This window comes from Choristoneura fumiferana, chromosome 15 (assembly GCF_025370935.1).
Source record: "Choristoneura fumiferana chromosome 15, NRCan_CFum_1, whole genome shotgun sequence".
Classification (NCBI taxonomy): domain Eukaryota; kingdom Metazoa; phylum Arthropoda; class Insecta; order Lepidoptera; family Tortricidae; genus Choristoneura; species Choristoneura fumiferana.
In genome coordinates, this window is record NC_133486.1 from 4,683,247 (window position 1) to 4,708,030 (window position 24,784).

Below are 24,784 nucleotides of genomic sequence, written 5' to 3' on the forward strand. Positions count from 1 at the left end.
AACACGACTAGTAATAAGGCCGTGCACAGACCTAACTATGTTGATGTGTATCTCTATGGTACAACTTTTTTTAAATAGCCTATATAGTGTCCCAGTGCTGGGCAAAGGCCTCCTCTTTCTCCTTCCACTCGTCTCTGGCTTCGGTAAAATGTTGCTTGCCTTTTTTTAGGCCTACCTCTGCTCCGGTGCCCGTCGCTTGGAACCCAATCAGTGGTGATTTTGGCCCAACGATCCGAATGCATCCGGCAGACATGACCAGCCCAGTCCCACTAACGTATGGTATAACTAACGTATAAATATTAATTGTTCTGTCGAATTAATTGTCGTGGTTTGTTGAAATCATGGCTGCAGAATATAAGGAAGTGGACGAATAAGTAATCAGTGCAGAGCAACTGTATCGGATAGCTCAAGACAGGGAGAATTTTTCATACCTAACGGCCCACCTCCAGTTATGAAGTGACACTTTATAAGAAGAAGAAGATTTAATGTGTAATTTTTAGACGAATTAAGTTCAGTTTTTACACGTTCACAAAGCGATACCTCCTACGTATACTGGTACAAGTGACAAATTTCAGATTTTTAGTTTTTTGCATTTTTGTGATTAATATTTCCTTATTTACCTACCACAAAAAATTTGGACGGATATTCCTATTAGTTTTGGAAATAAAGTGACGTATATGAATGCATCTAACACCGTTTTGCTAATCGGTACAACGTATACTGAGGCAACCGACATGCACCACTATACGCGGCACCGATATTGTCGCGGGGCCGGGGAAGTCTAGTGTAACTGGCAGTTGCCTCAGTGTACGCGCTAGCCGTCGCTGCGTGCGGACCGTTTAAACTGTTCTACGAGCACATAATTTGATAGTATATATTAAAAAAACATGTTTTGGTTTGGCAAGACCACAAAAGCCGTATTTCTCATAGACAGCCATGGAAACTAAATCCAATGTGAAACCTTTTCGTGATCTATTTCGCTATGATTTCTTTGGCAAATGTATGGGATGTCAACATAACATTGGTAGTACAACGGTTCCACCCCAGTACCAGTACGTGATTCAGTTTCCTCGGCTATACCTACATGTACTCGTGCTAGAAATATAACATTGCAGTATTACATTGCATTTTGGTAGTTGAGCATCCCCAAAAAGAAGGCGAAGGCATGCATGCTTTAATTAAAATGAGAACAGTAAATTTCAATATACCTACAGGTTAATAAAAAAAATCCTGTACCATACTGTAACCCATATTAGGGCTACTGATTACTAATACGATATAAGTGGGAAAACATCGAAATTAGAAAGTCTTCTTGCAACTCCACTTCCATACAAAACTCTTTTTTTTTCGAATCACAGTATTTTTCTACTTGGATCATATTAGTAATTAGTAGCCCTAATGTGGTTTAAAGTATAGTACAGGTTTTTAATAACACCCTATACACATTTTTTTATACACACCTAAGAAATGGTACCTGGCTATGTATATGGCGAAAACGGGTAAACCGTATGAAGTTATAGTAGTTTCCCAAGACTCAAAAACAGACACAAAATTTTAATCTATTGTCAAGAAGACATTAATATATAAGGCGTATTATTAAAATTAATGATTATATCATGGATAGGGAAATTTGGAAATAATTCCGATCCGCATTGGCGAGTGCTTACTCCAAATAGCGAATTGAGAACTGTTTTAAATATGATTGTAGTCGTGTTAAATACTTGTGATGTATAGATATCACTAAAATATGATTGTAAATCTGTTTACAAAATATACCTAGGTTTATTGCCAGACTCTTCTCAACAGAGGTTTTTACGAACCGGTGGTAAATTTTTTGACATTCATAAGTGCTTGTTACAATCTAAATTGAATAAAGATATTTTGACTTTGACTCAATATTTCATGTCAAAGCTTGTCAATCAATCATTTATTTATTTTATTTATTGTCTTAAGCAAAGTGCCAATCAGACTCGGGCACGAAGGGTTCCGTACCATCTATACTACTTCATTAGGATTAGCAAAAAAATTGCAAAAAAAATACATTTGTTGTATGGGGGCCCCTTAAATATTTATTCTGATCTATTTTTTGTTATATATATATTATATCGACTACAGTTATACATAATCTGTGAAAATTTCAACTGTCTAACTATCATGGTTCATGAGATACAGCCTGGTGACAGACGGATGGACAGCGAAGTAGTATAAAGTAGTAGGGTTTCCGTTTATACCCTTTGGGTACGGAACCCTGAAGAGGCACAAAAAGCTAAACCGTTATGTGGATACAAATGGGTGCGATGCGATATATGTATCACATAAGGAACCTTTCACAATAAAATACGAGTACACATTTGAACAGGAATACGAATCCATTGAATGTGCTTCCATTAATTTAAAGCACTTAATACAATTACTTTTCTTAATAAAACCATTTATATTTCAAGTGAGGTTTTTTATAAAGGTATATTTCTGTACTTTGTATAGCACGTTTAAAACATTACTAGCGGTATATTGGTACAAGTGGCATGCTAATGTTAGCGTATATTGATGCAAGTGATAAAAACGTTTATAAATCAATAGATGAAGGTAAAAGAGCATCTGTTTTATTATTCATTGCAAGCCATATAAGTATTTCATCTAAAAATTTATATACAATATAAAAATATCGTTAGATCAGTAATCTACGCATTACGCCGTATACTGGAGCAAGTGGTAGTTAGCTCAGTATACCGCACAACTACAAGATGTAAAATACGCGTATAGTAGTGTATCTGCAATTTTCTCAAAAACTATAAGAAATTTCAAAATTCCATGAATACAGGTAGAAAGCAAATATTTTCTTTGGAACCAATGCAAAATTTTGAAAAGTTATATCATCAAATGAGAAAGTTACAGGTTTTGGAACCTTTGAACAGCTCTCCTGTAAATTTATGATTATGCACTTGTACCAGTATACTTAGGAGGTGTCGAAAGTAATTTGTATTTTCGAGTATTAGCTCAAGCGAAGTTTGGTCGTTTATAATATCTGCCTGTACCCAAGCTTTTTAATATAAAGTTATTTAGTTTTACATTTGAATTAGAACTGATGTCGATCAAATCTACTTAACTAAAATTATAAAACTAAATTGATGTCTTATTTATGATCAGAAATAGGGAATTTAATAAAATTTTGACATAAAACTGCTAATTTATTCATGTATACGCAACGCATAATAATAATTATAATTAATGGTGTCCAAATTACAATTTATCATCAAATTGTATCATTAATTAATTTTGTGATAATTAGCATAAAGTGATATCTGATGTCTAGTAAAATATAGCATTTTAAACGTGAAATCTTATTTAAACGAGGGTTTCGGTGACAGACTCGTTGCTCCGTGGGGTTCTTTTGTCAACTTTGATTGGTTTATTTGTAGGGTAAATCGTTAATTATTGGCAGTGGCCACCTTTGAATAACTGGCCACCTTAAACTAACAATGAAATTTTTTTAGGTGACCAGATTTTATTTAAGGTAGCCAGTTACTGAAGGGTGTTTAGTAGTTGACACCTTATACCAATTATACTGCAATAGCGTGTGTTTTACCAATCTGACTATTAAAGTTATCAGAATTGATAACATAACCAACAAAAAGTTGGAAAACCTCCGACATTGACACTTCAAAGTTCAATATCTCAAAAACGGCTGAACCGATTTTTATGAGTCAATGTCTAAGAACCATCGCCAGAAAACCTACGAGTGCTACGAGAGCTACGGTGCCACAAACAGATAGACAGACACACACAGAGATATCTACACATAGCGGTCAAACTTATAACACCCCTCTTTTTGCGTCGGGGGTTAAAAATGAACTCTGTTTAGAGGTGACTAGAATTAATTTTTAGGGTAAGGTGGCCAGTTAAAAGGTGGTTAGTAATTGTCAATTTACCCTAACTAGATTTAAGCTGTGACTTTTTCTGCAAATAATAAGGATTTCTTACTGACTGGCAAAATAGCGCTATAAAACGTTTGTATTGAGTGTTTGACATCTAAAAATATACAAGGTGTTCATTAAGTAACCGAAAACCTCCGACACCCCAAAAATATATTTTCATTTTGTGTTAGTTGATTGCATTTATTTTCGAATACCTTTGTTATTTAAAATAAATATTCCTGTGTTTTGCTAAGTCCGAATTCTACTTGATTTATAAACTCTACAGTCATAATTTGTTTTTTAACCGACGAAAAAAACCGGAGTAGGTTCTCAAGTCGACGCGTATATTTTTTTTTTGTCAGTTGGGCTTAGCCGTTTTTAGAAGAAAATCAAAACTGACAGGAAAACGGCCAGTATTAAATTATCTAAGTAGCAAGCAAGGTTGCTAAAATATTTATTCGTATAAAAAGAACATATGGCACCAAAAAAAAAACACTAAAGGGATACAAAAACTCTGACCAATGAGTCAGGCAGACCCTTGCCAATTTCGACCAGTTGCCATTGCCAGTTGCCAGCGGCCATCGTGGGAAACGGAACTTCCCCCCCCAGTGTTACGTAACGACCCCCGACCGTTATGACAGGTGCGCGGGCGCCCGCGCGTGACGTCACTTCCGGCCGCGCTTCCTGTGGGGGCGCATGCGCAGCAGATAATTTGATCCAAATTAATTTAGTATTTCTAATAGCACTAAGGTTTGCTGCAGGCTTGTGTAAAGTCGAATAAACTGATGCATGTAACACGGTTTGGGATGCGCCGAAGTTCGTTTTACATTCGGTTTAATCGAATTTCGGCATTCGGCCGAAATTTGGCACTAGTAAAGAAGAACCTACTTGTACTATTTTGACTGTAATTAATAGAATAAAAAGAATATTAGTAAAATATGCAACAAAAATGAAATAAACTTAGGACATGTTATTTTAATAAACATCTTGATTACAATTAGTAAATTGAATAAAATAAAAAGATTTTGGTTAAAAAAAATCTTACAAACTACTCGTAAGCATTTTTAATTGTTAAAGGGTGTTCTCAGCAATTAACAATCTCTTCTCATCAGAGGCGGGATATTGAACCGAAGTTCGGCCGATTATTTTTATTTTTACCGAATGTTCGGTCGAAGTTTGTATTCGGTTCAAGCCACATTCGGCCCATCTCTAAGCCCGGTGGAACCTTTTAATAATCAATTTCACTATGAGTTCCTTCACGAAAGTATTGGATGTCAACATGATATTAGTAGCACAAAGGTTCCACCCTGGCACAAGATTCAGTTTGTTAGACTGTACAGTCAGCAACAGAAGTGGATGAACGAGAAGTGGTTATGATGCATAAAATGATCTACCTACACACGACTCTACTGACAAGGTAATAAGAGAATGTTTTGATCATTTTGAGCATCAAACCCGCTCATCCTCTTCTGCTGCTGACTGTACATATAGGACTAAGTACTAAAAATCCTGACACTGTACTAGAATGAACAGAACTATTCCTATCTCCTTTCTGTTTATACATGTGTAACAATATCTTGAGAGAGCAATAAAACCGAATTGCCCCGAAATATTCCGAATAGCTCAGACTGAGCGACCCGCCGAACGGCAACCGAATCATATTCAACGATTAAATGTATATTTCTGTATTTTTATTAAATGGTGTCAGTGTCGAGCAATAGCATATTAGGCAAAGCTCTGTGCAGGGGGCGACACTAGCGCAAACCTCCATGACAACGTCAGTTCTCTTTCTACTTTGTCGCCATGACAGATCATGACCAAGGAGTATTAGTATTAGTAAATATAGAAAACATTATATTTATTAGTAACAACACTTTGCACTCTGACGGCAGAATATTGCAGTACCTAATATTCCCTATTGTCTACGTATAAAGACTTATTATTTACTAGCTGTGGCCCGTGACTCCGTCCGCGTGGAATTCGTTTATCCTTCCCTGGGACTCAAACTATCTGTATACTGAATTTCATCTAAATTGGTTCAGCGGTTTAGACGTGATTGAGCAACAAACATCCAAACCTCCAAACATACAAACATTTTCATAAACTTTCACATTTATTAAGTAGTATTCGTAGGCAATTGTATCGTATTTCTCATTTAAAAAAGTACATATAATATTTTTTTTTACTGTACCTATTGTGTGTGTGTCTCGAATAAACTTTTAATTTGAACTGTCATCAAAAATGAATTTAAACCCCTTCAAGAATGGTCGATTCCGACAAATATGCCAAATCTTAGAATAATTCTGAAACAGAAATATCAAAGCGGCTTTGGGTTCTCAAAGCATTGCATTAACCTACTTGGCAATGAATGGCGCTCTCTTACCCTGGAGGCATTTAATTGTGTGGTCCGTTGTGCCTGGAGGAGTCCAGCATTCTGTCACGGAAACCTTTATTACTTAAATGTTGGGAACAGGAATATTTAAATTCATTCAATTGCTCAAATTCCAAAGAAATGTTTTAAAAGAGCTATAAGTAAATAAGTTTCTTAAAAGTATAAAATTGCCTTTGTGCATGTATCTCAAAGTTTGTCAATTGTATTTTGTTTCTTTCCTTTATTGTGAAATTGCCATTAATGACTTCACTCTTGACTGTATTGGCATTGTCACGGAAACTACATATCTGTGCCAAGTTTTTGGTCATCCTGGCCACAATTTAGACCATTATTTTACTCATATATATTACACGAAAAAAAATTCGCGATCAAACAAATTTTTCAAGCTAAAAATTTTTTTTCACGACACTGCTTGAAAATGTGGCCATATAGATAACCTAAATCCAGTACCCAAAACTGCCTATATATGTACATTTAACAGTCGACTCATTTATGGCTCGCAAAACACGACAACAATGTAACACATTACGAAAACAGGTCGTATCAATATATGTATTTCATAATACGATACGACTTTTTAGAATATAATTTCCGAATTTCATTCCTGGCGTGCTGAGCTGGAGTGCCGGCGTGCCCTCCCGCCAGGGAGGGGTGACACTATTTTTATTTCCTCGCAGTGATCGTGAAAAGCACAATGTTTAGTCTCGGCCAAAAGTGCAATAGATAAACTCGTATTACCGAAGGCCTCCCGTCCGTCTATTGCTTACTTTCGTGCCTCTAAAACAATGTACTATTTTTCACTTCTCATGCTCGTTGGTATTTCCGCTGCATAAAGTAAAATCTTCGTCTAAGACCAAGGTAATCAGGTGTTAACAGCGACAAAGAAAAAAGTTTCTATATATTTTTTAATATTTTTTTAATTTTTATTTTACGTGAAACTAAAAATTAGTGAAATCAATCAAAATAAATCAATAAAACAAAAAAAATATAATTTATAATAGCAGTTCAGAGAGGGTGATGCGGCCAATGTCCTAGGATCGATGCATGTGGCAGAAAATCTCAACGACGTGTTTACTTTGTAGTTTATTTTTTAGTCTAAAATTGTATTTTATATTATTTTTAATGTGTTATAGTAAAAAGCTTCTAAAAATACTTTTTAGAAGAATAAAAAGCCTGTCATAAGTGTAAAAGTATAAGATATCGCTTCCATGACCCAGATAAGACCAAATTTGACACGGTTTTTGTAGAACAGTGGCCATTCTCGAATGAATCGAATCTTTATCCAACTTCTTATAATTTTCCGCTTATTTAAGAATCATCATGTTGAATCTACTAAGTATAAGGAACTTAGACTTCTTTTTTAACAAAATTGTTAAATTTTCATTCCAAAATGTAAAAGTAAAAAGACTACGATTAAATTTTATAGAATTGCGACAGAAATTCAGTGAAATTCCGAAATTCAAATGTAATGAGGGCTATCGCGTATGAATTCGCCGCTAGAGGCGCTAGTGTAGCGTGAGGTCTCCGAAATGTCAAATCTCATAGTTTTTGGGAGAGCTACGCGGGTTTATTTATAATTTAGAATAATTTTGTGAATATTTTGCATTACCTGAAAATTAATTATGGCAATTATGCGTTACGGGGCAATGAATGTCTGTGTTTTGAGACAGTTTTGTGTTTCGGAAACTTTTGTCCTCCCTTTTTTCCGAACAAAACGGGACTACGCAACACTGGTTACTCGATATTTTTATAGTACGGTTTTAAGGTGTATTAAATATGATTTTAATCTAAACTTTGTTTTCACGCCCGTAATAACAGACTTTGAAAGCCACACTTAAAAACCTCACGCAACAGTGGCGCCATCTAGAAAGACAAAAAACGATAGTGTAGCGCAAGCAAACTCGTGAGTAAAAGCTGGCATAAGTACAGTGTCATACAAACGTTCCAAAATAGGGCACAGGCCTCCGTTCAAAATGAGAGGGCTTGGGACGTAGTTCTCACGCGTGCCCAGTACGGATTGAGAACTTAAGTCCAGGGTAGTACTCGTAATTTTTCCATTGTACTAACTATTGTGAAAATTCTACCGCAACGTCGAAGGTCACACAGCCTTAACCTCCATCTTATAAAAGAATTGACGATGTGCGTTAATGAGATTTTAATTTCTAAGCGGTACGTTTTCTTCGTTTACTTATAAGCGGGCTAATTTGGGGTCCAAGTCATAAGTGTTGAATTAAAAGAATCATTTCATCTTCAGAACCTTGCCTTACCCCTAAGTTTATTAAATATAGCATATTATTAAAAGGATTAATATCCTCATATTATTCCTTAGGTAAGGAATAATATCTACATACATACATACATAAAATCACGCCTCTTTCCCAACGGGGTAGGCAGAGACTACATCCTTCCACTTGCTACGATTCTGGCATACAACTCTCGCTTCCTCTACATTCACATACATTTTAATAATATGCTTTAATTAATGAACTTTTAGTTTAGAATAGTCGTATACAAATAGTAATAATTTGATTGTTAGTTCTTATATTCTGTATTGTTTATTAAATCAATAAATAAACTCTTACATAAAGCCTATGGAGACTTAAAAACAACTAATGAGGGATCTCTTCCGCCTAGTTTAACCTAGTTTAGAGTAGACTATAAAGATAAGCAAGTATTAGAAGATAAGATAAGCAAATAGTCAAAATTACGTGCAGTAAAAAGAAAAACAAACAAAAATAATAAATTATATTAAGAGTTCATCATGTCAGCCGAAAGACGTCCACTGCTGGACATAGGCCTCCCCCAAGGCTCTCCACTCAGACCGGTCTTGTGCTTTCCGCATTCACCGCGATCCCGCGATCTTAACCAAGTCGTCGTTCCATCTTGTTGGAGGCCTACCGACAGCTCGTCTCCCGGTCCGCGAACGCCATTCGAGAACCTTCTGACCCCCATCGGCCATCAGTCCTGCGAGCAATGTGCCCCGCCCACTGCCACTTTAGTTTCGCAATTCTTCGGGCTATGTCGGTAACCTTAGTTCTACTGCGGATATCATCATTTCTAATTCTATCCCGCAGAGAAACCCCCGAGCGTAGCCCTCTTCATAGCCCTCTGATATTAAGAGTTACTATTATTTTATTGCAATTGCAGATGCTAATAATACTAAATGTGATAATGATTTAAAATCTCAAAGCTTTTTAGTTATGACTGGACTACAGGTAAATTTCATACCTCCAATAAAAATTACATAACCTTATGTACATATAAAAATGAACTCAATTTTACAAACAAAATATAAAATATGACACAAAAACGGACACAGTCTCGCGAAAATAATCGTAGTGAACAATGAAGTCAGGGCATTGTATCGCTAGGGTCTTTTATCTTGCACCACCAGCGATGTGCCTTAAAAATTGCTTGCGGTACGCTGGTCAACAACAATGGCGAAGACGTTACTTTTAACAATTTTATTCAGATTAGTTTTCACTTCAGTGACCCGATAAATGACCCTGCTATGGTTAAGTGGAAAGAAATGCAAGACTGTGATTATTGGGTTCCGTGATACTGATACCGATGATGTGCAAGACCTATCTGTCTGAACTGAAGAGAGATCTCTCTATTAGGGCGTCCCTTATGCTATATAGCACATTTACCCCCTATTTATCTACTAACTACAACTTTTACTACTAAATTTATCTGACGGATAAATGTGATGCCGTCTCTGTTTGTTTTGTTCGAATAGACGGAGACGGCATCACATTTATCCGTCAAATAAGATTAATCAATGGGTGGTGAAACAGCCTTTTAAACTTGTTAATGAACTAAAACAATCACTTTGCTCACCAGCGACCTTATGATAGCTTAGCTACGTTTATCCAAGAAATGCAACACAGCCTACCATCGGTGCATGGTGAACGGTTGTGTTGCTCTGAAGACGTGTTCTGGTTGAGTTCGAAATGCGTCAGTGTGTGTGGCGGTGTTGGTAATAGTTGGGTTTGTGTGTGTACTTTCGATATTTTGACCGTCGACTTTTTTTCATAAGATATATTAATTTTCGATATTTAGATACGTCCCCGGAGAACTGCGCGAACACACATTTCTTGCATAAACGTAGCTATCATAAGGTGAGCAATAATTGTTTTAGTTTGCTATTATATCGTTCAGAACTCAAAACAAAATATCGGTTTTCTTTTTCTTTCTAATTGAAATCTACAGGAAAACAAAGAAAAACGACGAGTGCCGAGTGCCATTAACGTTATGGTTGTACGGATGTATTGAATATTGTTTTGCCTTCGTATTTTGTCGGGAACGTTCGTATTTATCTTGCTTTTCAATTAGCTTGAGAAACTCCAGTAACCTAGTTATTTTTTTTAATCTTAATTTATTATGGAACTTTGATCAAAAGGTAATGAACATGTCAGTTCCAAAAGTCCTTAACAAAACAACACGACAGTCATATACTATTTAAATGAGTAACGACTTGAATTTGGTTATCGCGCGCTGTTCCCTCGGGAACTGTGCATTTTTCCGGGATAAAAAGTAGTCTATATTACTCTTTGGCCCAAAAACTATCTCTATGCCAAAAATAACGACGATCCGTCGCTCCGTTTTGACGTGAAAGATAGACATACAAACACACATCTTCGTATTTATAATTTTAGTATGGATTCCAAGTATAAATAAATAGAAAGTCAAGATTGGTTTTTTGGAATCTTTTTGTATTTTTTATTTCAATTCCAAATTTTTACTTTTACGGTCATCCCGTAAAACCTAAATTGAAAATACAAACTGAAATATAGATGCACAGAAAAACCAGAAAAATAAGACCAGCACTGGGAATCGAACCCAGGTCCTCGGCATTCCTGCTGTCCAGCAGTGGTGTAGCGGTATAGCACACGGCACGGAATGCCGAGGACCTGGGTTCGATTCCCAGTGCTGGTCTTATTTTTCTGGTTTTTCTGTGCATCTATATTTCAGTTTGTATTTTCAAATAGAAAGTCTCCAGAAATTCTCTCCTAGACGTTCCACATCATCAAGCAATGAGAAAATAGGTTATGCGACTATGCGCAACGAATCAGTGGTTTAACAGTAAAACTTTGTTCCAAGTGATTGTGTCCGTTTCGACTGGCTTGCTCCATAACTGATTATCTGTTAATGATCAAGCTTAGATCCACTCAGATCTTCTAAAATTAATTATGGCGAACGGTGATGAAATAAAGCTGATGGAATTCACAAAATCGACAAAATATATAGGAACGTGTAACCAATAAAGAACTCTGGTTCCTAGCTGTACAGTCAAGTGCAAAAATAAGTATCTATTCGAACCACTCAAAAATATGTTACTACGGCCTTGTTGCATCGGAATAAGAGTCTGTGGTACTTATTTTTGAAACATTGAATAAGTTCATATTTTTACACTTGACTGTACCTAATGTGAAATAAATTTCATTCAACTCCTAACTGTAAAGCCGAGAAATGGGAGATTTGGCTATGATTTCTCTGTCGAATGTAAGTATAGAATGTCGATATGACATTAGCACCACAAAAGGTTCCACCTTAGCACACGCACGACTCAGTATCTTTGATTGTACCTATTGGGAAAAATGCATTTGATCCCTATCTGTACCTCTTTAGAAAAATAAAAATACACGAAAGGATTCAAGTAAATGTAGGTACCAACTGCAGCATCGTTTCTTAACTTAACTAATTAAAATAACTGCAACAATTTACATACTATGTGATTCTTACTCATTATTTACGTTCTTAAATTGAAATCACGACGCTTCTCTTATCAACTAAACTTTAAAACTACAACATTCTATACAATTTACAAGTACCTTGTTACAACCTTCAGTATATTGTACGAATTTGCATTCCCACCGCCACGGTGCGCGCGCGCACTGATTGAGAACATTATGGCAGCCACCATGGGAAACGAATTGTTTTATTTTAAAGCTATTTTTATTGGTTTGACCATGATTTGAGAGTTGATGACCGACAGCTTCCTGAGTGGTCAAAGCAACCACAGAAAAAAATATAGATTACTGTATAATGATTTTCCAACGTATTTTATTGGAAAAGTCCGTAATTATCTTGTTCTCTCAATAAGTTTTAGTAACGATCGTACCACCGTACATTTTTCATTTTGACATTTGACACTAAATAATAAAGTTTCATATTAATGGATATAAATAAATAAATATCACGGGACAATTCACACCAATTGACCTAGTCCCAAAGTAAGCTTAGCAAAGCTTGTGTTATGGTTACTAAGCAACGGATAAATATAATTATATAAATAGATATATACTTAAATACATAGTAAACACCCAAGACCCGAGAACAAACATTCGTATTTTTCATACAAATATCTGCCCCGACACGGGAATCGAACCCGGGACCTCAAGCTTCGTAGTCAGGTTCTCTAACCACTAGGCCATCTGGTCGTCTAATGATATGAAAATGTCACTTGTTTAAGAGAAGTCTCTTCGTTCCATTCTCCATACAAACGTAGTCCCGGTCTATAACTTTCAAACAATTGCAGATTTTTGTAAGTAAACATGTTTTTTCTGTAATTTAATAGATGGTGTACATGAATACATGCCATCCTACGTAAGTTTAAGCTATTAAACCGTGAAATATCTTGTTGGAAGTACGATTTTTTGGTAACGCCAGAGACAATATTGATTGACATTTCGGGTGCCGGCGTATTCCGATTAAGACCCGACTTTTCTGCATGGAAAACTGCTATGCTTTGCTACAATGCATACGATATCACAATAAATAACATAATTGTAAATAACGTACGTTCTACTGATTAATGAACTAAAAGAATTTCTTTGCTCACCCGCGACCTTATGATAGTTAAGTTTATGCAAAATTGCGTGTTTATGCAGTTCCTCCTCAACACTGTAAGGACACCAGCCAAATATGTGGTCTACCACCCTAAAGTTGATAATCGTTTGCATGTCATAAAACAATAACGTCAATAGACGTGTATCTGTCAACTTGAAAGTTTGACTTTAGCGACATATTCATTTGATAGGAACTGGTTTAAAAATTGATAGACCACTTATTTAGCTGATAGTACTAGGAAGACGACCAAACTCGCATAAGAATTTCAAACAATCGTTTACAAAGGTGAAAAACTGTACTAGAAAGAGTAACCTCGGCCGTGAGAGGGGAAAAACTTAATTATGGTCTAAACAAAAATTTATTCTCAATAAAACTATAAACCTTACTACTCATAGTATCAGAAAAAACTTTTATTTTATCTGCTATTTGTAAAGGTAGCTTAAAAATTGTCTTTCCGTTTTATGACACGCATCGTCAAGCTTTGATTTATAAAATTAATAAAAAGTAATCAAATCCGTAGATATTATTATTTATCGAAAGGTTAGCACCATTTCTAATAATGTCATCGTTTTACCAGTAATCGTTCAGAATCGCTAAAATGCAAATCAAAATGGTGAATTTTCCGTAACAAAACAAAACCGTAAAAAAAAGAGAACTAAAAAAGGTTTCATCTCCAATTGAACGAGAAATCAAATAACGGTTTATAGTTTTTACTATTTATTCTATTAGCGTTAAGTTTCGGTCACTAAGCGAATAACGAACTGAAAGGTTTTGCACTGTCAGACACTTTTTTCTGTCAATAAAAACCTGACTGTCGGAATAAAATTTCACACAATTAAACTGTCTCGCTTTCTTCAAAAAACAAGATGTGAATCGAGTAGTTTAGCAAGTACCATCATCATTGTGTCTATTTCAGTTTTACTTTTAAAAACTACTTACTATTAGGTTCACTTTTCTGAAAACGTGCTTCGAAGGACCAGGTCCTTCAAACCGGATTCTTCATACTGCCAAAGCTTAAAATTCAAATTAGCTCAATCAAAACTTAACAATTTTGGAACCGTAACTTACGCTGCGCGTGCGTCGATCACAATTCGTGAGGTCGTTCACCCCGTAAGGTACACAAAGCTAACGACTCGTGAATAGGGAAGACGTAGTTTAGTAGCTTTTGTTTCTTTTTTGGTAGATGTTAATTTCAACATGACATGTATCTAAATAGGTGAACACGACTAGAATGGGAACGGGGTGTTTGAATTGTCTAAAGACGTCTAACTTTTTTACCGAATACAATAAGAAGTTAAACCAATCTTATTCAATTCACGGAAGTTTATTTCTTCATACTTGTCTTTAAAAAATACAAGAGTAAAATGAAGTAAGTACCTAAAGTAAAGGCTACAATACCTACTGCTGACTCATCTACTGGTATTATCCGATACTGTAATACTTCACTAGTTTTTTGGATGCGATACCACACTTAACAAGTCAAGGACGCACTTGTGCCTAATAATGTATGTCCATAACAGTACTCAGTTTAATAATTTAATACCCTGTCACTATATCGGATGAGAATATTCTAGAATACAAATTAAGTAAACCTGCACGAACACATGACGTAGGTATAACGAAATCTTAATAAATAAATACTTTTCTCAAAAATGTCCGTAAAAGTTGACATTATTCTTTACATATCAGAAGGTGAAGTGCATAGTTTATGGTCAGCGAAAAATTATAAAGTTAAAAAGATTGCAGGCGCGCTAGCTCGACAATAATGAATTAGCGCGCCTGCAATCAGTCACATTTATTTATTTTTAAGTTAAAAAGGCCATGGAAATGTTGGCACAAGTCATATACAGCCAAGTCTAATGGCCGGTATCAGATATTTTGTTGGAACTCCGGACTTTTTCTATTGGATCTGAAATAGGTTGTGGTGTTTTCGGTGGAAAAATACACCTGCAGTTTATTTTTAATGAAAAGAGGCGGGAAAGCATAAGAAAAATATTGGAATAAAATTAAATTTAATAATATATTTTGAGAAAAAGTTTATTCTATTTCAGAATTATTCACTATTTTTGAGAGAAGCTTTATATTAGTCTCGGCTGGAATAGCAATTGCTGGCTTCGTATTAGTTAAACGGACTCGCAAGCTCGTCCGTTTAATACTCATACTCAGCCAGCAATTGCCTACTTCCAGGCCACGACAATAATCTACTAAATGTAGTGTAATGTAATGTGAATGTGTGTGTTAATGTAATGACTGATTCATTGTCTAACTGAAAGCTACGTACAGTCCAAACCACTGAAGCTATTGCGATGAATAAAGTTAGTCATAAAAAAGTATCTTGCTATTTTTTAATTTAAAGGGGGACTCATCCTTGATTCTAACTATTTGTTTATCTTACCTTACTAATATTACTATGTTGTTTGGATGTTTGTTACTCTTTCACGCAAAAACTACTGAACGGATTTGCATGAAATTTCACATACAGGTAATATTTACCCTGGATTCACATTATAAGCTGTATGTATAGATAATGTATGGTTCCTATGGGATTAAAAAAGGTTTAAGCTACATACCAATTCTACGCGAGCGAAGCCGCGGGCAAAAGCTAGTTATCCATAAGTAACAAAACAACCAAAAAATAATGTTTAAACCTAAGTTATCGACCTCAAAACAGTTCAAATGTTACTTAAACCCATATTTCCAACATTTTGTATTGTTCGCTTTTTCACACACTGAGTCAGTCGATGAGTAATTTGTATACAAACATTCGGCTTTGACCGTAGTTTGTGAAATAAATTATGACTTTCTGTGTGTCAGTTGTTACTACTTCCTGTCCAAGTTTGGGTCACTTTGGTCCAGTAGCAGTTTTATAGTTTTGGCGGCAGTTATTATTCTACCATAAGCATAATAAGAATAAGAACAAATTATAATGACAGCGTAAAAACGACACCAGGTTTTATATAAAAACTTCTAATCTCAAAAACACATTAGGTTAGTGGCCTTATTCCATACTAATATTAGGTATAAATGCGAAAGTGTGTTTGTATGTTTGTCCGTCTTTCATAGCTTTTTGGCATAGATATAGTTTATAGACCAGGAAGTGACATAGGGTACTTTTTATCCCGGAAAATGCACAGTTCCCGAGGGAACAGCGCGCGATAACCGAATTCCATGCGGACGAAGTCGCGGGCAAAAGCTAGTATTTTTTATATTTTATCTTTTGTCAATTAAACGAAAAATTATGAATATACTTACTTACACTTAAAGTTTCGGTGACGTCACGCTGTTCGACTCTCTTTTGCACGGCGTGATTTCATGGACCCGCACTCCCAAACTTTGACGCGCTTTATATTTTTCGTTTTTTGTTCGATTAATTTCCTGATAATCTAACAGATGCACTAAACAGATATTTTTTTTTACCCAAGAAATGCAATTGATGTAAAAATCTCAGAACTGGAAATTTCTGTTCTCGACTCAGAATTCACTCTGTACACTGGACATATTTATTTCAGAACATTTTTTTTTTATTTATGACTGTGGAAGCATTCTACACTTCCACTGAACGTAGATATAGTAACAGCCTTATTCATAAAAAATCCTTAATTGAGGTTTGATCGGTCTGTTACTTAGCAGACTGATTAAGCTTGTTAGACGGTTGTCAAGAAGTATGATTCATAAACGCTTGCTAGCAGTCTGCTAGTTGTTGAGCTGCTGATAGACGGATTAGACGCGTTATGTTGGCCACCTTGACAAATCAAAGACAAAAAATGGCCTAATCGATAATTAAAAAAATAAATTGACAGCAGTGACAGCAAATTACCAGGAAAAAAAATAAAAAGCGAGATGTTTGTTTTCCCGCCATTTCCGATCCGCATGTTTATGTTGTGCAAAAAGCCATAATTATGTTAATCATCCTTATTTTTTTTTCATATTTATTGTTAATTTATTGTTGCTAATTTAGAGGATTTTTAAATACAAATTCCTGAAAATATTTTTTCCTGGTTTTTTTTTAATCTTTGCGTAACTTCACCCTTCACTAAAATATCTTCGGTATGGTTTTTTGCTCTTGTCAAAGTCAGCTGTTCAAACTTGTGGCGGCCATTTTGTGACTTAGCAGGGAGATAAAGGAGGGTCTACGGTCCGCTAACTTTAGCAGAGCCTTGATCGACTGATTAGCGCTAACAGACGTTTATGAATCATGTTTTTTAGCATCGGGCCTTCAAGGAGCCTTCAAGGAGGCTCTAACTTTTTATGAATAAGGCTGTTAGTGTTTAGTTTTGTAACTAAGGGACCCCATACATCCCTGTATTATTATTATTATTATTTAGATTTTTTCTTTCATTTTATACTGTAGTTTTCTTAGTATTTTATTTGTAATTATTTTATTTGGAAAAAAATACTCTGCCAAGTTTCTTGCGGCGCATTCTTCTTGGCAATGATGGTCTTTCCGAAAGCGCCATTGCGTTGCGGCCCATTTACTGAATAAATGATTTGAATTTTGAATTTTACAGACTGAAGATAACGATGATAATAGTGATGATTTTTCCCAGTACAGTACCTACGATAATTCCTATTAATTTCTTCCTACATTACATTAAGCTATCTCAGAAACATTCAACATTCTAAGACATCCAGCGTTCTACATAACATTAAGACAACATTGTTGCTAGAATACATATTTCAAAATACTTAATTAATTTATGATTATTGAAACTGATACATATCTTATATAATATGCTAATTTTATATTGACTGAAGCGTAAAATGCTAATACAAATGACCTTATCTGACTTCTGGTTGTCGGGCTGTTGGGTAGGTCAGGTTTGGTAGATGCTATGTAAATAGATAGGTACAGAATATTATTTGTTTATATTATTTTACAAGATGATCTTTAACGGGTGATCAGTTACCAATTTTTTATTTCAGTAGTTGGTAGCGGTCACACTTACATGGAACCGCAGTCTTTTGTTCTTTGATAATATTATTTTCTCAAAAATGTCTGTAAAAGTTGACATTATTCTTTAAATATCAGAAAGTGAAGTGCATAGTTTATGATCAGCGAAAAATTAAAAAATTATAAAGATTGCAGGCGCGCTAGCTCGACAATAAAAAATTAGCGCGCCTGCAATCAGTCACAACTTTTTTTTAAAGTTTAAAAGGCCATGGAAATGTTGGCACAAGTCGTATACAGCCAAATCTAATGGGCGGTATCAGATATTTTGTTGGAACTTCGGACTTTTTTTATTGGGTCTGAAACAGCTTGTGGTGTTTTCGGTGGAAAAATACAGCTGCAGTTTATTTTTAATGAATTAAGGCGGGAAAGCATAAGAAAAATCATTGGAATAAAATTAAATGTTATGATATATTTTGAGAAAAAGTTTAGTCTATTTCAGAATTATTCATCATTTTTGAGAAAAGTTTTATATTAGTCTCGGCTGGAATAGCAATTGCTGGCTTCGTATTAGTTAAACGGACTCGCAGGCTCGTCCGTTTAATACTCATACTCAGCCACTAGCCAGCAATTGGCTACTTCCAGGCCACGACAATAATGTACTATTTTTATGTGGATAACAGTTTTTAACAGAAATTCTTTGTCACCCTACTAGTTTTTGTCTATGAGTTCGCAACCTCTTTTAAAGGCTTACTTTAACTTATGAGTGATAAGTTGTCTTTGTCAAAGTCGTGAATATTGACGTAAAATCAACAACTTACGGGGATTTCTCCTTAGATATTTACTTCAATTCCATAATTAATGTAGGATGGCCACGTATCCAGTAGTTATTGGTTTTAACAAGATAATTCGCTCATCCAGTAGTACAGTGACATATGTACAAGTAAACAAGTTTTAGATATTAAATTTACGGTTTCATGTCTTTAAATCGCTTTCTTGTGTACTTAATAGTCACAAAACAATTGTGTCGATGTTCCTTTGGATGAGCGAATTAATTGTTATTAATTAAATAACCTAACCATAAAAAAAAATATACAAGCTTTTTTTGCTGACAGTACTTTTTGTTGACTGTACTTGCATTGTCACCCAAACTACATTTGCATACCAAATTTCAAGTCGATGCTATTAACCGTTGAAGAGTTCCGTCCTGCGGACACGTTCCTGGCGGAGACTACCAGGATATCACTACTAGATTATTGTATTGTCACATTGTACATAAGTATTCCATGTTTTAAGTCAATCTGACTACTGGGACATGGTCAAATTTAACTTGCAAGATTTGATTACAGACAGACAGGTGAAACTAAATAAAAAGCTTGTAAAAAATGCGGCTCGGCACACGTAGTGTAGGACGCCCTCTAGCCAGGTGGAGTGACGATCTGCGAAAGGCTCCTTTACCACTACCATGAGTTTACAGTGACCGTACTCGATAGCGACGGCGTAAATTATTTGTAGAGGCGCTGTACAATTCTCCATACAAATAATTTACGCCGTCGCTATCCAGTACGGTCACTGTAAACTCATGGTAGTGGTATTGGTAGAAACTAGGACATTGGAAAATTGAAAATGTTCGAATCAAGCCTTACCTTTTGGATGAGACAAGTCCAGTTATTTACATAATCCAAATGTAAGAAATATACCTGAAAATGGACAAAAAAACTATTAGCACAAAAAATAGATGTATTAGACAAAGAAATATGAAAGTAAAAAGTATAGACTTTGTAAAAAGAACTAACCTAGCCAACAAAAAGTCGGAAAACCCCTTTGTCACTTCAAAGTTCAATATCTCAAAAACGGCTGAATCAATTTTGATGAAACATGTCTAAGAACCATCGCTAGATAATCTGCTTTCAAATAAAAAAAAAACGCATTCAAATCGATCCACCCACTTAAGAGCTACGGTGCCACAGACAGACAGACACACACACAGACACAGAGACACACATAGCGGTCAAACTTATAACACCCCTCTTTTTGCGTCGGGGGTTAAAAAAAACAACTTGCATTAACATGGCAGTGAATCATTTTGCAACTATAGTGTAAAAGTTTTCAACTAGGTATGTTTTGATTATCTACAAGCGCCGCCGAATACGCTTCGGATGTGTCGGTTGGTTTGTTTGGAGCCTAGACACAAATTTCTCCCATGCACCACACATTTCACCGTAATAGTAACAAAAGTGGTGCATGGGAGAAATTTGTGCCTAGACTCCTGTCCAGTGGTGGTGTTGGATTTCACGGGATGACCGTAAAAGTAACAAATTTGGAGTTGAAATAAAAAATACAAAAAGACTCCAAAAACCAATCTTAATTTCGTATGTTGTTATTTGGTTCCTATTTTACACAGATTTAATAATTATTGCTTTTATCGGACCACATTTATAATGAATTGAACCCCTGGTTATTATATTTACCTACTGTCAACACTCGGTCAACACATTGTTGTCTAGAAAAGGGTGGATTCAGGAGGATTGGTGAGGGTCATCACCATTTTCTTTATTCAAGAAAATGTAGCTAGACGTTATTCAAATCTAAGAGTTTGAATTATTTTAACCTATACGATTTTAAAGGGATAAAGTACAGTTAAAAACACTCGTAAGGTGACGTCTGGTGAACCTTATAACAACTGCACAAGGAATATTACTAGTGAAGAAGAAGTAAATAAACTAGAAAGTTAATTTGTCTGCAAATTTTCTGAAAGTCGGACCTCCCGTCACTTTGACGTTTAGGCTCAGGTTTCAGTGGCTAATTAACATAAACAATGTAAAAGGATCTGTCTAAGATCCTGATTATGTTGAACGTGAGACTAAATGATTTCATGGATAGTTTTATTACAAACTAGCTTTTAACCACGGCTATGCTCACGTGAATCATTTTACTAAGTTTCTATGGCAATTTTCAAAAATGACGAAATTGTCCATATCGCTTATCGGTAGCACATCTATGTTGTGTAACAAAGTCGTGTTAGTTACACCATATAAAACTCAAGAACGGCTGGACCAATTTTTATGATTTTTATGTTTTCGTCAGGAATAGGATAATAAGTAGGTGTTCAAAATATTGGAAAATTGACGATAAAAATAAATTAAAAGAAAAAACATGTTCCCATACAAAATGTTCATGGGTTTCGTAACTGTCAAATATTTAATGTTCATCCCGTCGATACGATAAACTCTCCCCTCAAATTAAAGAACGTACGAGTATTTAAATAAATTGGACCCGCTAGATGGCGCTGTTGTTAAGTCCTATGTTATCATAATTATTTTGATGTAGTGTTTTTTCGGGCAGTACAACGTCTGCCAGTTCCGCTAGTTATATATATATTAACCGACTGCCTGAAGGAGGGTTATGTATTAAAACCACAGTCTTATTTATATTTCGAATTTTTAGCTATGTTCGTGATTTTTTTAGAGATAGTTAATTTTTTTCATAAAAAAAATATTTGTCGGCTTTTAGTGTAGGTAAAAATAATTAGTCACAACAGCTAAATGTCAAATGCTCGTGATCTTTCACAGAATATTAAGTAAATTGCTTTTCCTAATTTCCTAATGCAGGGTCATTAATCCTGTTAGTGCTTCACTATTAGTTTCACCACAACATATCTATACATTGTGACGAGCATAAATTTCATAGCAACAGTGTAAAGTAAACAAATCGCAACCCGTGAAATAAGTACATGTTAGGTATTGAGTAGTCCCGGTGGCCATGGTCAAATGCGCGAGTCACTATATAGATGTGCTTACAATAGGTATAAGAAGAGTTCCCTCGATTTCCCTAGGATTCATGTTAAATAAAATAAATAAATAAAAAAAGAGCTTTGAAAATCGATCCACAATTGACGGAGAAATCGGTGAACATACATTAAACAAACAATCATACAATAGAACATAGGTGGGTGAAGACCAAAAAGTTGCAAGCGTTAAAGTTTCCATTAACTTTAAAAATATATCCATAAGAGGAAATTTAAGATATAATAGCATATTATAAATATTACAACAAAACAAATCTGTTTATCGATTAAAATTTGACATTTAATTGTAGTTTTCTTTTAAACAGTATTTTTCGCTTTACGAAAGTGTTACAATAAATTCTCAGTAAATTGTTTTTACGCGATATTCAATCCATAAATATGAATCAAATTAATTATCTTCAATAAAAAATTGTACTGGTAAATAAATTAAAAACCACCTGGACTGTCAATAAATTCAATCGTAAAATTTCGTAAATTATGAGCAATATCTTGCTTTGCAAACTCTCAAATCTTGTCTCTAGTAAAAATCTTTTACAGGGCCCTAAACCAGACAATAAAATGGCAGTCAATTTTATAATATGTAAATTTAAACACGTAAGACCTAACGTCCCAAATTTAGGGCATAATGGTTTTAGACTATTAATTTTATGATTTACATTCTGGTTTTTTTCCGCGTACCTTGATTATTTTTTTTTATTCGACTGGATGGCAAACGAGCAAGTGGGTCTCCTGATGGTAAGAGATCACCACTGCCCATAGACACTCGCAACACCAGGGAGATTGCAGATGCGTTGCCAACCTAGAGGCCTAAGGTGGGATACCTCAAGTGCCAGTAATTTCACCGACTGTGTGTGTGTGTTGATTTGTCGTCTTGTGATCATGGCGCATGCAACTGTGCCGAAATATCGAGCTTTTCCAAAAACAAAGGTACGCGGAACAAAACCCGAATTTAAATAATAAAATACGTCGAACTAACATTATGTTTCAAATTCTAATGATTGAAAGTTGACGTGGGTCCTACGAAACTAAAACTACAACTTTAAGTGTTACAAAAGTGACTAGGTACGTATTGAAAACCACGATTCTCTGCTTGAGAAGATGTAGGTCTAAACACTAGGCCACCGCGGTACCTATTCAGGATTATATCGCGCAAAGAAACTCCAAGCAAGCATAGCTTTCCGTGGGGTGCCCGGGCAAGAATAGCTCCTAACTAATATCATAAATGCGAAAATGTGTGTGTTCGTGTGTATGTTTGTCCGTCTTTCACGCCGTAACGGAGCGACGGATCGACGTGATTTTTGGCATAGAGATAGTTTATGGGCCCGAGAGTGAGATAGGCTACTTTTTATCGCGAAAAAATGCACAGTTCCCGAGGGAACAGCGCGCGATAACCGAATACCACGCGGGCAGAGCCGCGGGCAAAATCTAGTTATTATATAATTAATTAATGAAATCGAGTTACTAAATAAATCCCCATTTAGCGACATGGGCTCCTCTACTAGAACTAACACAGATTTTTTTTTATTCTGGATAACTAAACTACATACCTAGCTCCGACTAAATGCGACAAATGAATTCTTCGCAGAGAAGTCTCAGCAGCTAAAATTGGCACACGCAGAGTTGTAATTTGCATAGAATAATTTTACACTGCAATAGGGTATGTATAATTTTCATTTAGGTCATGTCACTGATGCAAATCTGGTATTATGTGTGGACACGTACACGAAACATATAAAGTGTGTGGTAGAAGCACAGTATTGCTATGTTTGACGCTTACATTGCGATAACATAGTGTTTACAGTTAGCCATGGAAAATACGTAGACTTAAATTTTATAGCCTGGTAATTGTAGGGTTTGTTTTTGTTCGTTTTGTTTTGAAACGGTTGTACTCACTGTAGCTTTGAGAATGAACTCGTATATAGTTTAAAACACGTTAGGATCTTGTGTGATATTATTTAGTTATAATTTTAAGATTTTAGGTTGCCTGGAAGAGATCGCTCTTAAGCGATAAGGTCGCCTATTACTTACTTTGTAATTTTCTCTCTGTGTAAGCTGTTTTCTATATCGCTTACTATTTCTGGTGTTCAATTAAGAGTCATTGTATTGTATTGTATTTCATTTAACTTGTTTGTTGTTGTTGCCAAATCTTATAAGTTCATTTAAGAGACTGCAAAATTTATTATTTGTTTCAACATTGTATCAATGTATTTAACAGCGTACTTACTATAAAACTGGTAATAAATATATGACAAATGTCATTCAAAACTTTATCGCCACTTTAAACACTTTAAAATTATCTGCAAAATTATATAAAAAATTACGACATAATATTTCAATTCGTTTTATTGCAGCATCTCGTTATCTTTTGTTAAAGCATGGTCTAAAAACTTATTTTATCCCAATTTCCTGATACCAAATTTAAACGATTATGAAAAAAGGCGTTGGAGATATTTTAGTGTTGACCTATGACCTCATTTAAATACCACGAGCTTTATGGTGAATGCTTTCTATCGTAAGGAAACCTGTAGGTACACATAGCTGCGAAGATTGAGCCCAGCAGAGGGCATTGTGTAGGTGATAAATTACTTACTATTTGTTTACCTTCAATTTATGTTACTACGTGAATCAAAATAAACTAAAATAAGTAATATAAGTTCTCAACAAATTTTACCTTGTAACTCTTGGTGTACTTATAAAAGTACCAACTAAAAATGTAATTCGTAACATACCTACGAAAGCATGGTGCAAGGAAAAAAAACTAAAATTAGTACTGTGAGAGGGACAAATTGTTGCACACTAAGATATAAATCACTGCAATAATATCTTCAAACCTCTAAAATTATACATCATAGCATCAAAACAAAACAAAAATGTGGTAGGTACATAATGTTAAAAAGTTTTTTTACAACTACTAAATTATGCATCTGACA

General features: G+C 35.2%; 1 protein-coding gene across 8 annotated transcripts in view; it reads right to left on the bottom strand.

The window, feature by feature from the left end:
• The window catches only part of LOC141435723 (uncharacterized), a 186,822-nt gene that overhangs the window by 106,328 nt on the left and 55,710 nt on the right, over window positions 1–24,784 (bottom strand). For 3 of the 8 annotated variants that reach the window (XM_074098485.1, XM_074098482.1, XM_074098479.1), the window contains exon 2: window positions 19,693–19,746. The exons of the other annotated variants lie outside the window; for them this stretch is intronic. The gene's annotated coding sequence lies outside the window, so the exon portion shown is untranslated. The remainder of the gene's footprint in view (window positions 1–19,692; window positions 19,747–24,784) is intronic. 8 annotated transcript variants of the gene reach the window in all.